Consider the following 18,756-nt stretch of genomic DNA (forward strand, 5'->3'; position numbering starts at 1 on the left):
TTATAGATTCATTTTTCTAAACTATAGATGGTAAAGTTGAACTGTTTAATGACAATTTGTTTGGAGCTACCAATACTTTGTTGTCTTAAGTATGATTTGTGTTCTATTCAATGTTCGCTCTAAATGCTTAAGATATGAGTAGATAACCACTTAAGCAATATCAAAAAGAAATGAAACGTGTAAGATATGGGATTTCTTCTAAAGGAGTTTACAATTGAAATAATGAAATAAAGTTAAAAGCTTTTAGCTAAATACACACAAACTTAAATACATTTTTTCTTCTTTCCTTAAATGTACCATACTCTTTCTTATTAAAATTCATCTAGAGACTATGGTGATAATAAGAAAGTATGTGAAACCCAGAAATATGGAAAAGATGAGAGATAAGTATCTAGTAATTACTGTTTAGAGAGGTATTAATTCAATCTCAGTATCATCACAACAAAAATTTTTGTTAAGTAATAAGCTTCATTTTTTAAAACTGACTAGAAAGTACAGAGTTTTCATATATTACCTGTTCCCTCATAAGTACAACCTTTCATACTATCATCATCCCACATCGCAGTGATACATTATTATAATCGATGAACTTACATTGACACATCATTATCACCCAAAGTCCTTAGTTCACCTTAGGATTCACTCTTGGTATTGTACATTCTGTAGTTTTTGCCAAATGCAAAATGACATGTATCCACCATGACGGTATCCTTCAGAATAGTTTTGAACTATTATTCCCTAAAAATTCTGTGTTCCATGTATTAATCCCTTTCTCCCCCTTACCCTGGTAACCACTGATCTTTGTACTGTCTCCATAGTTTTGCCTTCTCCAGGCTGCTATATGGTTGGAATTATACAGTAGGAAGCCTTTCCAATTTGGCTTTTTTCACTTAGCAATATGTATTTAAGGTTTCTTCCCATCTTTTCACGACTTGATGGTTCACTTATTTTTGTAGTGATGAAGAATATCCAATTGTCTGGATAAACCACAGTTTTATCCACTTACCTACTGAAGGAGGTCTTCATTGTTTCCAAGTTTGGGCAATTATGAATAAAGCTGCTACAAATGTTTGTGTGCAGGTTTTGTGTGTTTTCAACTCATTTGGATAAATATCAAGGAGTACAATTGCTGGATCATATGGAAAGAATACATTTACCTTTTGTAAGAATTGCCAAACTGCCTTTCAATGTGACTGTACCAGTGTGCATTCCCACAAGCAATGAATGAGTTCCTGTTGCTCCTCATCCTCACTAGCATTTGGTAGTGTCAGTGTTCTGAATGTTGGCCATTCTAATAGGTGTGTTTTGCTTTGCAATTCCCTAATCATACTGAACATCTTTACATATGCTTATTTGCTATTCGTGTATCTTCTTTAGTGAGGTGGCTGTGCAGATCTTTTTTTTTTTTTTGAGACGGAGTCTCTCTCTCTGTCGCCAGGCTGGAGTGCAGTGGCACGATCTCGGCTCACTGCAACCTCCACCTCTCGGGTTCAAGTGATTCTCCTGCCTCAACCTCCCGAGAGTAGCTAGAACTACAGGTGTGCACCACCAGGCCCATCTAATTTTTGTATTTTTAGGAGAGATTGGGTTTTACCATGTTGGCCTGGATGGTCTGTATCTCCTGACCTCATGACCTGCCCTCCTCGGCCTCCTAAAGTGCTGGGATTACAGGTGTGAGCTACCATGCCTGGCCTGTTCATTTTTTAAATCAGGTTGTTTCTTTCTTTATTGTTGAGTTTTATGAGTTATTTGTATATTTTGGATAACAATTCTTGATCAGATGTGTCTTTCACAAATATTTTCTCCCTGTCTGTGGCTTGTCTTCTCATTCTCTTGATGTTGTTCTTCACAGATCCAAAGTTTGTCATTTTAATAAAGTCTAGTTTATTAATTATTTACTTCATGGATCATACCTTTGGTGCTGTATCTAAAAAGTCATCACCATATCTAGGGTCACCTAGGTTTTCTCCTATGTTACCTATTATAAATTTTATAGTTATGTACTTTGCATTTAGGTCTATGATCCCTTTTGAGGTAATTTTTGTGAAAGGTGTAAGTCTGTGTCTACATTCATTTTTTGCATGTGCATGTTCAGTTATTCCAGCATGATTTCTTGAAAAGACTATCTTTTCTCTGTTGTATTGTCTTTGCTTCTTTGTTAAAGGTCAATTAACTGTATCTATGTGGGTCTATTTCTGGGCTCTTTATCCTGTTCTGTTGATCTATTTGTCAATTAGCTACACTGCCTTCATTACTGTAGTGCCTTAGGCAGCAGGGGCTGGTGTAACAAATTAGCATAGACTGGGTGGCTTAAACAAAAAACATTTTTCTCACTTTTGGAGGTTTAGAGGTCCAAGATCAGACATCTGCAGATTTAATATCTAGTGAGGCCCTCTTTCTGGTTTGCAAGCAGCCACCTTTTTGCTATATCCTCACATGGTAGAGAGAAAGAGCATCTTTCTTGTGTATCTTCTAATAAGGGCACTAATCCCATTGGGAGGGCTCTACACACAATCAAATTACCTCCAAAGGCCCCACCTTTAAATACCATACATTGGGGATTAAGATTTCTACATATACATTTGAAGGGAACACATTCAGTTCATAGCATGCAGCTTTATAGTAAATCTTGAAGCCAAGTAGCGTTAGTCCTCCAACTTTGTTCTTCTCCTTCAGCATTGGTTTGGCTATTCTGAGTCTTTTGCCTCTCCTTATAAACTCTAGAATCAGTTTATCCAATAATCTTCAAAATGACTTGCTAGAATTTTTATCAGGATTGCATTGAATCTATACATCAAAATGAGAACACCTGACATCATGGCAGTATTGAGTCTTCCTATTCAAGGTCATGGAATATCTTTCCATGTCTTTTGTTCTTTGATATTTTTCATTAGAGTTCTGTAATTTTCCTCATTAACAGATCTTGTACATATTTTGTTAGTACACAAATATTTCATTTCTAGGAGTGCTAATGTAAGTGATAATGCTTTGTATTTCAAATTCTACTTATTCATTGTTGGTACAATAACATTTCTAAAGATTTTGTTAATGCCGCTTAACAAAACCACTGATATTTGGCCTGGAGCATCCAGAAAAGCATGAGAGATGGCCTTTGCTTTAAGTGTACCTAGGGAGCTTAGTTTTACTCCATATTTTCTTTCCAGAGACTGTGAGTTTGAAAAGCTCTGGAGATGAATTTATGAGATATGTTGACATGAATTATGACAGTCTGTCAATGTTTAGATCACCATGAATAAAAGAGCTGTGTCTTACTAGCTGACAGATCTGGAGATTATTCAGAAGTGTTTCTAAGTACAATATAATTGTTTTCCACTATAAATGTAATGGACCTGAGAAAGACTGAAGTGGATCCAAGTTTTATAGAATTCAGAGCAAGTAGTACCTTGCACCTATCACATTTGGTGTACTATGTAAATGTTCATTTATGTGTATAAATGCTTTTGCTTACACTCCTTAGCGTTATCCAAAACAATTTCTATTAATTACTAGTTGAAAAAGCTAACAAACATACATATTTTTATTATTCAGTGTGAAGAATATTTAGTTTTTGTAAGTTTTTACAAGTAGCTTATTTATCTTACTGTCCTCCCCATGACAAGAGAACTAGTCAGCAGAGAGTACCATAATCTTAAAAATAGCATCAAACCTTCCCAGTTCAAATGATTCTTGCTAATCCACACTTTACCTGATCAAGCAAACAATATTCTAAGATGAAGGTATTTTAAAACGAAATATTTTTATCCAGGTTATATTTATGATGCTGCTTGACCAAGACTGCTTACACACTACAAGTGGAAAGTTTTCTACTGTCAGTTATAATGAGTGTGTAAAGCACAAAGAATAATGTAGCCTGCACATTTTTCCACATTTATTCTTCCAGAACCTATTTTTAGGCAATTCTACATGTAATTATCATTGTATAAACAAACTGCTTACACATCCATATAGACTGATTTACAGCAGCTACTCATTTTACCTGTTTATGTATCATGCTGTCAATATGTTCAAGATAATGTGCAGAAAGCATAAAACCGAGGACCCAGAAATTGCCTGAGAGGTTACATGGTCTAATGTGCTTTTTGTGTAGATCAGGAAATGGATGATAAAGTCACATCATCTGAGGATATGCTCACTTTTCAAATATCTTAACATACAATTAAAAGATCATGGAATAAAAAAGAACAGCTACATCTGAGATGCTGAGAAAACCAGCACTTCAATTTAGGTTTTCACATACTACATGGGCCTTTGCACATACTGGCCCCTCTAAAATGCCCACCTCCTCCAAGACTGATAATCATCTTTCAAAATGATGTTTAAGTTAAATGTCTCTTTCATGGTTTTCTGGACTCCACTCTCAAATTTGTTAGTCATTATTACTTCCATACTTGGTATTTGCATTATATTATGTAATGCATCAGATCTATCTTGTATCCTACCCCTTTTCCACACAGCTCCACCCTTACTCCAGCCACTGCTACTGTGGCTATTTCCACAAGTCACAGACTATCTTTAAGCAACTGCAAACTTGCCAGTACCTCAGCTCATGCCTTTGCTCTGAATCTTTTGCTTCCTGTCCTGTGTGTCTTTGACACACAGCATGGATCACCTATGGGAATCTACTCAGTATTTTTTCACATCTAACATATGGAAATTAACACATATGAGAAAATGCTTTGACAAATTGGCCCAAGAGTCAAATAATGTATTCCTAGCTTTTCATACCCTGAAAAGCCAGTTCTAAGATGCAATTCTAAAGGTGCCTCAGATGGACCTACAGAACTGAGTACTAGTCACCCATAGCATAGCCAGCTTGACAAAGCACCCCCTACCCTGTAATGGCTTCATCTCTTCCCTGTTTTTCTTCCCTTGTTTCTCACTACTGCTTCCTTTGATCACTTCCCAATTAAACCACCTGCATGTAAGCCATTTTCTCAATAGGAAATTGCAGCAACTCGATAAAGACAGGACTATGATAACAGATTTTTCAGAAATGAAGTCTGTTGCCTACCTGATAAAGACCTCTGCCTAACTGGAATGTATAAGTGGAATATAAGGCAAATGTTGAATGGATACTGGAAGAAAAAAAAATATGATGACAAGCCTTGATCTAATAACAGGATACAGAACTGGAAACTGTAGTCATTATGCATATTTTGTGTTGAATGGTTGTTTTTCTCCCCTCTCCCTGATACTTTGTGTGAAAGGTTTGTGTGATGGTGGAGAATGCTACCATTTAAGTTCCAATTGAAGTTATGCCTGAATGGTATCATTCCATCACTATCTCGTAGGGATTTTGTGTCTCCTTGGTGTTAGGAATGACAACATCTTCATCTTCTAAATAATGGGCAAGAGTAGATGCTTTGTGGACAAAGCAATTCAGTGTGCCAGTCTCTATCTATTTCCTCACTTAGATCCATTCTCCACTCTTTCCTGCCCTTCTCTGTTAAGTAGGCTGGTCTCAATGTATTACACTTTCAGAACTCCCTAATGACTGACTTCCAGTTGGATTTAACAAGCAGATGGGCCAGCAGGGGATTGGAAGGCAGAAGAAGAAAAATGTTGGGACATTTCTTTCCTGACCTCTCTCTGCTTGGCACTATTATCTCTGGTGGCAGCCGTGTCCCTTCCAATCACAACTCCCAGTGGGATCTGGTCACTCTATGTCCTCCTCTGTTCCCAAAGAAACAATTGCTTCTCATTGTTACTAGTCTAAGTGCCAAATCATGCCTTGTTTGTCCTCTTAAGACTGTCTCCCCTTATGCTATTAAAGTCTCTTCATTTGAGTTATATGAATGAACTCTGGTTTTTGCCAAGACCCTGACTGATTTGCACATACACTTGTTTTCACACATGTGCATGTGCACACACACACCACACGCAGAGACACACACAGATGCCAAGACACAGAACGTTCTCATTTCCATGAAGATGACTCATCTATGAAGAATAATAGTAGTTAAACATGTCATAAGAACAAAAGAGGAAAAGACAATGAGGCACTAGGACAATTTATTTTAATAAAAGCTGCTAGCCATTTTAAATCATGTTTAAATCAAATCTCCTATTCCATTAAAAAGTTTTATAGTGATAGCAAACATTTTATTAATTTAATTGTCACATCTGTCTCTTTTTTAGGCTTCCTTTGCAGAGAGAATAAAAATTATACTGTGGCCATAAAATAACAGAAGGTAGAAAATGTGAGAAGTAAGGCCAATAAGCTACTGGATAATTCTAATCAGACTTTAAAACTCTTGTTCTCCAATACCATTCTTCTCCTTCACCTTCTTTTCTATGTGTAAATCCTTGCATGACAATTGTTTCTTTCACCATCTTTCCTCCCTGTCCATGTTCCTAGTGTGCCCTTTCCTCTATCTCTTTATATTGGGGTCCCATACTCCTAAGTTACATACTTTATATACATTGCAGGATACATGGGCACAGTAGCTGGTACGACAAAATTGAAATGCCAGTTTATACTTAATTTTAAAATGCTTATTTCATGATATATTATGAAGGGAGCTAAGCATGCCTTAATATGACATTGTTTATCCCCAAGACTAAATCACATATGATTATGGTGTTTAACATAGTTTGGTGACGGCACAGGTTCACAAGCCCACTCTTCACTTCATTTTTGTTCCCCACATCAATATATCCCTCTCGAAATCACAAGACAAAACAGTCTGCTGAGGAAAGTCTGTTCATCATCATTCACATTACCTTCATCTGCAAAGAGGGTAATAAAAGACATCTCCTTTTCTTGTTCTAGTTCTGATGCACTATTCCTCACACTATAATTTCTGCCTCTACTTCAGTGGTCCCACTTTGTATTCCATATCAGAACCCCATCTAGGGAGTAGAGTGAGATTGAGATAGATTGATGCTCACCTAAGCTCCTCTGAGAGTTTACAGTGCGCTTGACTCATAGGAACACATCAGATAGGAACTTATAAAACAGTGGCCATCCAGCCTGGGAGCTGGCCATAAGGAGCATAGCCTATAGATAATTTTAAAACCATAATAAAACTGGTTAAAAGTTGGCCTGATTTTTATCATCACCATATGCTGCCAATTCTAAACAAGGTCAATAATATAATACTTTTGACCACCAAAACAGACCACACAACCTACTTCTTTGGCCACGACTGTGACAGAGGTTTTTAGAGCATCTATAAGTATGCTCTAATTGCAGCATTCTTGTGCTAACCCCAACATATGCAGATGGGAGATTCTCTCAATCACAGCATCACCTCCTGCCCGTGAACTGAATTTTACGGTCGGGGGCGGGGTTGGTGAAGGGGAGACTAAATCACTCTGCTGGAGGCAAACCAAAACTCCAGAAAAAAAAATAATAATTCACAGTGTGAAGTTTACTTTGATTCATTTACCAAAACACTTACATGGGTGTATTCAATATGAATTTTTTAAAATATATATATAAATTGTGGTTTGTATCAGGTAAGAATCTTCATCTACAAAATCAAGTGTTCATTTACATAACAATAAATGTTTTGCACTTACTGGACATTATTCTGTTCTGGAGACTTGAATTATAACAGCAAACAATATACAGAAATGTGAAATGCAGACATTCCTACTTCCTTAATTATTGAACCTTTTAAATCAAACATGCACACTCCTATCTTGTGGTGATATCAATTTTCAGGGACAGAAAAATGTAAACCTATACTGAGGAAGGAAATCTTTTTCTTTATTGCCTAATAACTACTTAGTTTTCTTTCCTGGAAACATCAAGATTCATTGCCCTGCAGAGCAGGAGTTAGTTCTGTTCTCCACCTGGGACCGACCAGAAAAACAGAGGAACCACATTACCTTTCAACAGCTGTTTCCCGGGTAAGCCCAAGAGAGACTCCAGTTGCGCTGTTCTCATAAGGACTCATTATTTTATCTCCAGTCTTCCAATGATGGTTGCTGGGTAGGCAGATAAAACAGTTGCCAGTGAAGAAAGGCAGTTATTAATTTCTCCAGTTCACATATAAATACACACAATTTGCACCGTGAAAAAACCAGAAGAACGAAGAATGTTTCTGGTGTAATGGGCATGTGTCCTAGTCATGGTATTTAAGACTTAGTAGTAAAAAGCCATTTGTCATTTAAAAGGCTCATTCTTGATAATTTTATTTGCTGAAGTATTCTCATTATGAGACATAGAGAATGGAATGCTGCCTTAACTCAGCATTTATCTTTGGTTATTGACTTTTTTCTGTAGAAATCAGAAAGAATTTATTTTAGCTTGATTCAATTAAGACACCAAATAATATGATTTTGAATTGCTTCAAAGGAAAAAAGCAGATGTAAAATGAGAGAATCACGCGAGCCACTGATATCAATTAGCTAAACCATGCCGAAGTGATCCATGTTAGCAGTTAAGTTCTTGCTTTCCCCAGGACTACAATGCTCTGCAGAAAGGTGCCCTTATGATTAGAAGTGACGCTGGTTGACATACTCAGAAAGCCTTCTGTTCAAATTCTACCCCTTGAAGAGCCTTTCAAATTGTGAGATAATTTGGACAATTTTGGACCATGCAGGATTCAAACATGAATGTCATATTAAGCTCAAGAATATATTTATGATTCCACACTTTCATCTACCTTGGAGTGATTTCTGTTGCACTCACTGAAATACCAGAGTAAGCTCAATATCAGATATTGATATAATATCAATATCAAGCTAAATAGCAAAGTTAACTAGCCACCATTAATCACCCAAAGCACAGATCAAATTCAAACCCATTATAGAAAAAAGAGAATGAGGAACACTGTATGTCCTTTTGGTCAGGAGTGTGCTAATGGTTAGTAACACAGTAAAAGATAGGATCCTAAAATGCAAAATCAATGGCAAGTGATCATTTTAACTTAGTAGGCAACCAGAGGTGACATGATTTGATGCCTTTCCATTAGATGAAAAGAGCAAGAGTTTCTCTATGTTTTTTCATTTAAAAACTATTATGTCATAGATTTGAGGCTTACCTGTATTCAGCAAGAAGTAGAGGAGAAATTCCATGTGTATGTTAAAAATATAGCTTCAAAATTCTGCAATAAATATCTCTTCTATCATTCTTTTCAGATCAAATATTATGATACTTTGTGAGAGCAAGATTTCAGGAAATAGAATAAAATGTCAGAGAATGTAAATCTTTTATGATGCCTGTGATGGTTAATTTTATGTGTAAACTTCAGTGGGCCATAGAATGCCTGGATATTTAATTAAACATTATTCTGGGTGTGTCTGTGAAGGTGATTGCATGAGAGTAATCAGTAGACTGACTAAAGCAGAGTATGCTCCCTAATGAGGGAGGACCTTATCCCGTCAACTGAAGGCCTGCATAGAACAAAAGGCTGACCCACCCACAATAAGAGAGCATTCTTTCTGCTTGACTGCCTTAAACTGGGACATAAGCTTTTTCCTGCCTTCAGAGTTGAACTGCAAAATCAGCTCTTCCTGGGTGTCTAGCCTGCCAGCCTTAACACTGAAACTATATCATCAACTCTCCTAGGTGTCCAGCTTCCTGACTCACCCTGCAGACCTTGGGACTTGTCAGCCTCCACAAATTTCATGGCTGCTCCTCATAATAAATTCCTTTACATATATGCACACATATCCTATTGGTTCTGCTCTCTGAAGAACCCTGACTAATACAATGCTTGAGGGGATTTTTCTCAAGCATGAATAACTTTTGTTTCTCCTTCCTTCTTTTCTTCCTTTCTCCAAGCGGAATACAGATATTTACAGTTATCCCAAACACATTCATTGAATAGGTGACTGGATATCTGATGACTACTTTATATTTTATTAAATTTCTGTATGCACTTGGGCATATCTGGGTTTTCTATTCTATCTCATTAACCTGCCTACTCTCATGCCCATACCAATCTCTCTCCTTTTTAGTAATTTTTTAAAATTATAGTACCACTTTCTTTTAATTATTGGGATTTCATGAGTTCTAATATATGGTGCTATATTAAATATATACTCTTTATATATATAAATATATACTCTATATACATGAGTATATTAAACATATACTCTTAACCTTTATTGCTATTTTTTGTCAGCTTTTTACTGGGTGTTCTTTTTGGGAAAAAAAATTATTTTTAAATTGAGGTAAAATGTATATATAGTGAATTACACAGCTCTTAAATGTAGTTCAATGAATCTTGCCAATTTTCCACACCCATTTCTACATACAACGTTGTATTTTGTTTTATTCTGTTTTTAGAAGTGATGTCTTTATGATGTTGAATCTTCCTATACAAGTATAAGGTATGTTGTTTTCCATGTGATCAAGTGTCTCTTCCATGTTATTGTATGGAAGGTCACTAGCTGAGCATCTGTACTGTTTGAGGACACAAAATAAACTCTATTATGTTAAGCCACCTCAAGGTTGGAGGTTGTTTGTTACAGCAGTTAGCCTATACCGACCAATACAACTAGATTTAACAATGGGCTTGGTTTGTACTGTGTTGTTTTATCATACTTATATTTGTTGACAAGTTCCTGGTATAGTGAGTGCTCTTAATATTCAAGTGTACAATTCGTTAGTGTAAGTGAATTTCTACAAAGCGCCACTAGGTGTCCTCTACCAATAATTTTCACTGGCCTGCTGAAAGACTGAAGCTTTATTTTTTCCCTTGGCTGGGCTGCTGAACTGGTCCCCACGACTCCACCCTCCTGCCATCACTGCTAACATACCAGAAAAATGAGAACCGTTTGTTCTTTGTTTTTAAGAATGTAGTTAAGTATATCATTCATTGCGGGCGCGGTGGCTCAAGCAATGTAATCCCAGCAACTGTGGGAGGCCGAGACGGGCTGATCACGAGTCAGGAGATCGTGAGACCATGCCTGGCCTAACACGTGAAACCCCTTCTTACTCAAAAATACAAAAACCTAGCGCGGGTAGGTGTGCGGCGCCCTGTAGTCCCAAGCGCTCTGGAGGCTGAGGCAGGAAGAATGGCGTAAACCCGGGAGGCTGAGCTTGCAGTGGAGCTGAGATCCGGCCACTGCACTCCCAGTCCGGGCGACAGAGAGAGACTCCCGCCTCAAAAGAAAAAAAAAAAAAAAAAACAAAAAAAAAAAAAAAAAAATAAAAAAAAGTAGTAATCATTCTTCTTAAGAACAAAAGTGTAGACTTTATCACGTTATAAAGAACCCACTATCAGAGACACATTTGTGATTTTTCTGAAAGTTGCTGAAGAACAGATTTGGAAGAGATAATTTATACTGTATACCTCTCCCATCTCTCCCTTATCTACTCTTTAGCATTCTAACACAGCAGAAAAATGGTTCAAACAACATCAAGGCCAGCCAGTCCTGGAGGAGAACAGTAATTGCAATAATTATTAGGTTGGTGGAAAAGTAATTGCGGTTTCTGCCATTAAAAGCAATGGCACCAACCTAATACAAGGAGGTGGCATCCTAGAAATGGCAGGGGGCAGGCTGAGCATGGTGCCTCATGCCTGTAATCCCAGCACTTTGGGAGGCTAAGGCAGGCAGATCACCTGAGGTCAGGAGTTCGAGACCAGTCTGACCAACATGGTGAAACCCCATCTCTACTAAAAATACAGAATTAGCTGGCCGTGGTGGCAGATGCCTGTAATCCTGGCTGAGGCAAGAGAATCACTTGAACCTGGGAGGCAGAGGTTGTGGTGAGCCGAAATCACGCCATTGCAATCCAACCTGGGCAACAACAAAACTCTGCCTCAACAACAACAACAACAACAACAAACAGAAATAGCAGTGAGAATTGAGAGAGCGGGATGAACTTGAAAGGTGTAGAAGAGATAATATATATAAGATGTGACAACCATTAATTGTTGTAAGTACGAAAGAGAAAGACCTCTGGAAAATCTCCAGCATTCCAGGATCAAGGCAACTGGGCATGGTGGTTCTTCTGACTGAGACAAGAAAAACTGAAGAAGAAAAAGGCTTGTGGTACAAGGCAGGAAGGAATATGTTTACATTTTTTAACATGTTAGTTTTGATGTGTCTGGGGGACATCCAAGTGAACATCTCAAATTGACTGAAAGAATTCTGAAGATTTTTGGTTAAAGGAAGGGAAGTAGAAGATGTTTTACTCTTCTCCACTCCCTCAAACTCCACCAAAAGCAAACAAAAAAAGTAGAGGGAAAATAATCTATCTTCAATGAGACCTGGAACAGGACACAACCACAAGCCACAAACTAGGAGGCATATCTGCCAAGCACTAGGAAGTCTAGACGAAGATGAGAGAAGAGAGCCTCCTAGGAGCTAGACCAAGACAACTAGTTTCCCAAGAAGTTTATGTCACCAGTAGCCTAAAAATTCCTTTGATTAGAGTGTTGAGCTCTTTGGGTATAAAGAGGCTTTGAGAATGGCAAGAGGGGGGTGTCCTTAGGGAGACCCAGGATAATGGCTTGGAATGCAGGAAAAATGCAGTAGAAAGACAAATTATGCTGTGAGAAGTAGGGGAAGGGTAGGTGAGGAGTGTGTATGTATGTGTGTGTGTGAGAGAGAGAGAGAGACAGAGAGAGAGAGAGAGAGAGAGAGAGAAGGAAGAGATTCACGATGTGGTGTTCTAGCTAAGGGAGACCTCTGGAGGGGAAGTGGGGTGAAAGAGGGAGGGGAAACAATTATAGTCAAACTGCAACACAGATCTAGTGACTTAAAATACTTTGCTGTTATCCTCAACCACTCCTAACTACACTATGTGTGTATGTACATGTGTATGTAAGTATTAGCATGTTTCTGGTATCCATTTGAGGAGGAGTAATAATTATTAAAAAAAAAAAACAAAAAACAAAAAAACAAAACAAAACAAAAAAAACCAGCCAGGGGCTGTGGCTCATGCCTGTAATCCCAGCACCTGCAGAGGCCAAGACAGGAGGATCACTTGAGATCAGGAGTTCAAGACTAGACTGGCCAACATTATGAAACCCTGTCTCTACCAAAACTACAAAAAAACAAATGGCTGGGTGTGGTGTCATGTGCCTGTAATCCCAGCTACATGGGTAGCTGAGGCAGGAGAATCACTTGAACCTGGGAGGCAGAGATTGAAGCAAGCCGAGATTGCACCACTGCACTGCAGCCTCGGAGACAGAACAAGACTCTGTCTCAAAAAAAAAAAAAAAAAAAAAAAAAAAAAAGAAAGAAAGAAAAGAAAAGAAAAAGAAACCAGCATGGGACTAATAGATAAAAACTGTGGCAAAAAGAAAGGAAAACAAAACACATATGCAAAAGGCAGATAAAAACATACTTCACCCAAAGGAAAGAGATGAATCACCCAGAATGTAGATAAAGAGTAGTTCTCTGCATGATAAGGAAACCTTGTGATCTCAATTTAGAAGAGACAACATGAATGGGATAAGATTTGTCATAGATAATTGCTGTTCTGGGCTGCTGCTTCTCTTAGTAATAGTAACAGAAATTATGGTCTGCCCTCACACACCCAAATTCTTTCAAAGAAAATTACTCTGCCTTAATTTCTACAGGTCATGTTTCGTCACAGTGATTAGTTCAGGGATGGACTTGTGACTTGAATTGATCAATGCATAAGGAAGTTGTTATTTCTGTGCAACATTTAATTTAGAAAAAAAAATTACCCTTTTACTTCCATGTGAATGAGAAATTTGGGAAGCTGCTGGTAACTATTTGATTACCACCAGTGGAACTTCTCCCCAAAAAAGAACCAACACCAAAGAAGCTCATTCAAAAAGGAGAGAGAGAGAGAGAGAGAGAGAGAGAGAGAGAGAGAGAGAGAGAGAGAGAGAACTAAGTCCTGAACACATAGTTTTCACCCTGGCTAAACTCATTCCCTGTTCTCTTCAAGATCCAGTCAATTTTCCATTGTAATTTAAGCCACTTGAGTAAGGTTATTTGTTGCCATTTTCAGAAATGTTCCTAGCTAAAATACAAGAGACCAAGAAAAGATACTTCATAGTATAGTATTGATTGAATGCTTGTTTTGTGTCAAGCACAATACTAAGCACTTCATGTGAAGTATTTTATTTAAACATGTACACATATGTTTATTGCAGCACTATTCACAATAGCAAAGACTTGGAACCAACCCCAGTGACCATCAATGATAGACTGGAAAAAGAAAATGTAGCACATATACACAATGGAATACTATGCAGCCATAAAAAAGAATGACTTCATGTCCTTTGCAAGAACATGGATGAAGCTCGAAACCATCATTCTTATCAAATTAACACAGGAACAGAAAACCAAACACCGCATGTTCTCACTCACAGGTGGAAGTTGAACAATGAGAACACCTGGACACAAAGAGGGGAACATCACACACTAGGGCCTGTCAGGGGGTCAGGGGCTAGGGGAGGGATAGCATTAGGAGAAATACCTAATGTAGATGACGTGTTGATAGGTTCAGCAAACCACCATGGCACATGTATACCTATGTAACAAATCTGCAAGTTCTGCACATGCATCCCAGAACTTAAAGTATAATAATAACAATAACAAAAATTAGACAAGTCTATAGATAGGTACTTTTCTTTTCTTCTCTTGACGAATAAGACAACTAAGTGACCCAGATGAGATAATGTTCCCAAAGACACAGAGCTGGTAACAAAAATGAGCAACAATTTGAACCAAGTGATCCTAACTCCAAAGCTATACTTAAACAGAAGCTAGAGTTTCTTCAGTAAAAGATCATTTAAACAACATAAGAAAATGAATTAAGTAGAAGTACATAAAGTGGCACATAGTAAACTATGTAAGTCTTTTTCTATTCCATTGGCTTGGTTCTCTTTGAATACTGCTTATATGGAAGTTGGATCTTCTTATCACTTTCTATATTTATCATTTTTTCTATAATCATGTTTATATTCATATTCTTTTCCAATAAATTTCATGAGATTTATTCAATATTTTCAATGTATTTCAGTGATGTTTATTAAGTTTATTCCTATTTTGATTACTCTGTAATATTTTCTGTTTATTGTTACATTTTCTGGCTTTTCATCTCCGTTGTCTTTATTTGCAGATGTTATGATCACCTTTGTACAAAATGCTAAGGTATCTACGAAAAAGCTACTAGAATTAATAAGTGAGTTTAGTAACTTATTTAGATCCTAACTTCGAGTTATCTTAGATACATGTTTGATCGACATAAATCAATTGTACTTTTATATACTAACAATGAACATTTGGAAGTTGAAATTTGAAAGGCAATGCCATCTACAACAGCATCAAAAATTTGAAAGAAGTACACATAAACTAAACAAAATATGTGTAAGACCTGTTCACTGAACACTACAAAGCATTGCTGAGAGAAATTAAAGAACTCCTAAGTAAGTATAGAGATACTCTGTATTCATGGTTTATAATATCCGTAGTGTTAAGGTATTGATTCTCCCTAAATGGAAACACAGATTTGCACAATTCCAATCAAAATTCCAGAAGACTTTTTTGTAGAAACTGACTAGCATGTTGTAAGTTTATATGGAAATGCAAAGGACCTAAATTATCCAAACAGCTTCAAAACAAAAAGTAAACTTGGAAGACTTATACTAACTAGCTTCAAGATTTACTATAAAGCTATAATAAACATAAGTGAAATCCTGACATATAGGTAAATATAAACCAATGTAACAAAAACATAGGTCCAGGAAGAAAGCTACATATATAAAATAAGTTTATTTTCAGCAAAAATGCCAAGGAATTCAACTGGGGAAAGAATGATCTTTTCAGCAAATTGTTAAGAATAATTTCATATATATATATATATATACATATATATATATATATGCAGTCAAATGAATCTCAACTCTAACCTTGCACTACATACAAAAATTCATATGAATTAGATCATACCACGAAATGTAAGAGCTAAAACTATAAAACTTCTAGAAGAAAATGCAGGAGAATATCCTTGTGATCTTGAGATAGGCAAATATTTCTTACATTAAAGCGCACAAAAATAATAACTATAAGAAAAAATTATAAATTAGACTTTATTAAAGCTAAAATTTTTGCCTTCAAAAAAATAATATTAAGGAAATAAAGATGTGACTCAAGTTGGGGGAAATATTACAGTGCATCTATTTGAAAATCTACAGTTATACAGAAAATATAAAAAATCCATACCATCTAATAATGAAAAGACAAACAGCCTAGTGCTTTTAATAGGCAAAATATTTGAACAGATACATGACCAAATACATATATAAGTAACATATAAGCACATGAGACAATGATTAATGTTATCTTTAGGGAAATAAAAATTTAAAACCAAAATGAAGTATCACTATGTAACCATTAAAATGCTAAAAATTAAACAAATTGACAACCGTAAGTGTTGGCAAACATCTGAAGAAACTATAAACCCATACATAGATTGTTGATGGAAATGAAAAATGATAAAAACACTTTAGAAAATAGTTTGCAAATTTCTTAAAATATACATGCACTTCCAATAAAACACAGAAATCCATACCTAAATATTTATCCAGAGGAAAAAATGCGTATGTCCACAAAATGTATATGGAAATTGGAAAGAAGAAAACTAGAAATGATCAAAACGTCAATCAACTAGCGAATAGATAAGTAAAGTGTGGCATATTTATGAAATGAAATGCTACTCCACAATAAAAAAGAGTGCACCTCTGTCCACACAAAAGCATAGATGAATCTAAAAAGCATTACACCGAGTGAAAGAAGCAGACATAGAAGACTGCAGACTCTGTGAGTCTCTTTATATGGAATTTTGAAAACGTAAATCTAGAGTGAAAGAAAACAGATTGCCAGGACCCTGAGATGAGGGAAAGGGATTAATTACAAAGAGGCATGAGAAAACTTTTTGGGGTGATGGCAATGTTTGGTGAAACATTTGGAGAAATTGAAAAAGTTCCAATCTCAAATACTACAATAAATCAACATACTGATCATGTGTTACACAACATTCAAAAGATTTTGTGCAACAAACCAAAAAGTTGTGGCTTTGCCAGCTAATTTGGTAAATCAACAGATTTAACTAGTAAATGCCATGGTGTACAGCATTTGTAAAACATTGTGTATGCTCATGAAACCGAAGAAATTATTTCTGCTGCAAGGGCCGTCTGAAATAAGCAATGCCCAAGAGATATTTAATGCTTTGTCTTCATATGGAAAAATAAATCGTCTGTGTTGACATCTGTACTGATGGTGCTTCTTCAATTAATTATATATCCATATCCATGGGCTGTTTTGCCTCTCTTGGAAAAAACATGAAAATTATTTGTCACAGCATATTTCTTTCTTCACAGAGGTATTCTGGTGGCAAGTATTCTTGGAAATGGTCCTGGGACAACTGGCTAGCCATTTGCAGAAGAGTGAAACTGGACATCTACCTATCATCATATACACAAGTTAATTCAAGATAGATTGAATATTTAAATATAACACCTAAAACTATAAAAATTCTAGGAGAAAACCTAGGAAATCGCTCCCTGAACGTTAGCCTTGGCAAAGAATTTGTGACTAATTCCTCAAAAGCAATTGCAACAAAAACAAAAATTGACAAATAGGATCTACTTAAACTAAAGAGCTTCTGCAAAGCAAAAGAAACTATTAACAGAGTAAACAGACAGACTACAGGATGGGAGAAATATTTGTAAGCTATGCATCCAAAAGAAGTCAAATATCCAGACTCTATAAGGACCTTACAGAGTTCAAGAAGCTAAAAATAAATAGTCCCATTAAAAAAAAAAAATGGGCAAAGGCATCAGTGGTAGACTGGATAAAGAAAATCTGGTACATATATACCATGGAATACTATGAAGCCATAAAAAGGAATTAGATCATGTCCTTTGCAAGGACATGGGTGGAACTGGAAGTTTTTATCCTCAACAAAGTAACGCAGGAGCAGAAAACCAAACACTACAGGTTCTCACCTATAAGTGGGAGCTGAATGATGAGAATACATGGACACATGGTGGGGAACAACATACACTGGGGCCTGTTCAGGGGGCAAGGGGAGAGGGAGAGCATTCAGAATAATAGCTAATGAATGCTGGGCTTAATATTTAGGTAATAATACTTAGGTGATGGGTCGATTAGTGCAGCAAATCACCGTGGCACATGTTTACCTAAGTAACAAACCTGCACATCTGCACATGTACCCCAGAACTTAAAATAAAAGTTGATGAAAAAACAGTAGGCAAAGGACATAAGCAGATACTTCTCAAAAAAAAAGACATACAAGCAGCCAACAGACATGAAAAAAGAGTTCCACATGACAAATCATCAAAGAGATGCAAATTAAAATCACAATGAGATACTATCTCATATGAGACAGAATGGCCGTTATTAAAAAGTCAAAAAATAACAGATGTTGGTGAAGATATGGAGAAAAGGAAAGGCTTATACATTGTTGGTGGGAATGTAAGTTAGTTCAGCCACCATGGAAAGCAGTTTGGCCATTTGTCAAAGAACTAAAAATAGAACTACCATTTGACCCAGCAATTTCATTACTGGGTATATACCCAAAGGAATGTAATACACTTACATTCATATATTCATCACGGCACTATTCACAATAGCAAAGACATGGATTCAACCTAGGTACCTGTCAACAGTGGACTGGATAAAGAAAATGTGATTGATGGGGTGTGTGTGTGTGTAGGGTATGTGTGTGTGTGTGTGTATGTACTATGGAATACTATGCAGTCATAAGGAAAAACAAAATCATGTCCTTTGCAGCAATGTGGATGCAGCTGAAGGCCATTATCCTAG

The sequence above is a fragment of the Rhinopithecus roxellana genome, chromosome 10, assembly GCF_007565055.1.
Source record: "Rhinopithecus roxellana isolate Shanxi Qingling chromosome 10, ASM756505v1, whole genome shotgun sequence".
Lineage (NCBI taxonomy): Eukaryota > Metazoa > Chordata > Mammalia > Primates > Cercopithecidae > Rhinopithecus > Rhinopithecus roxellana.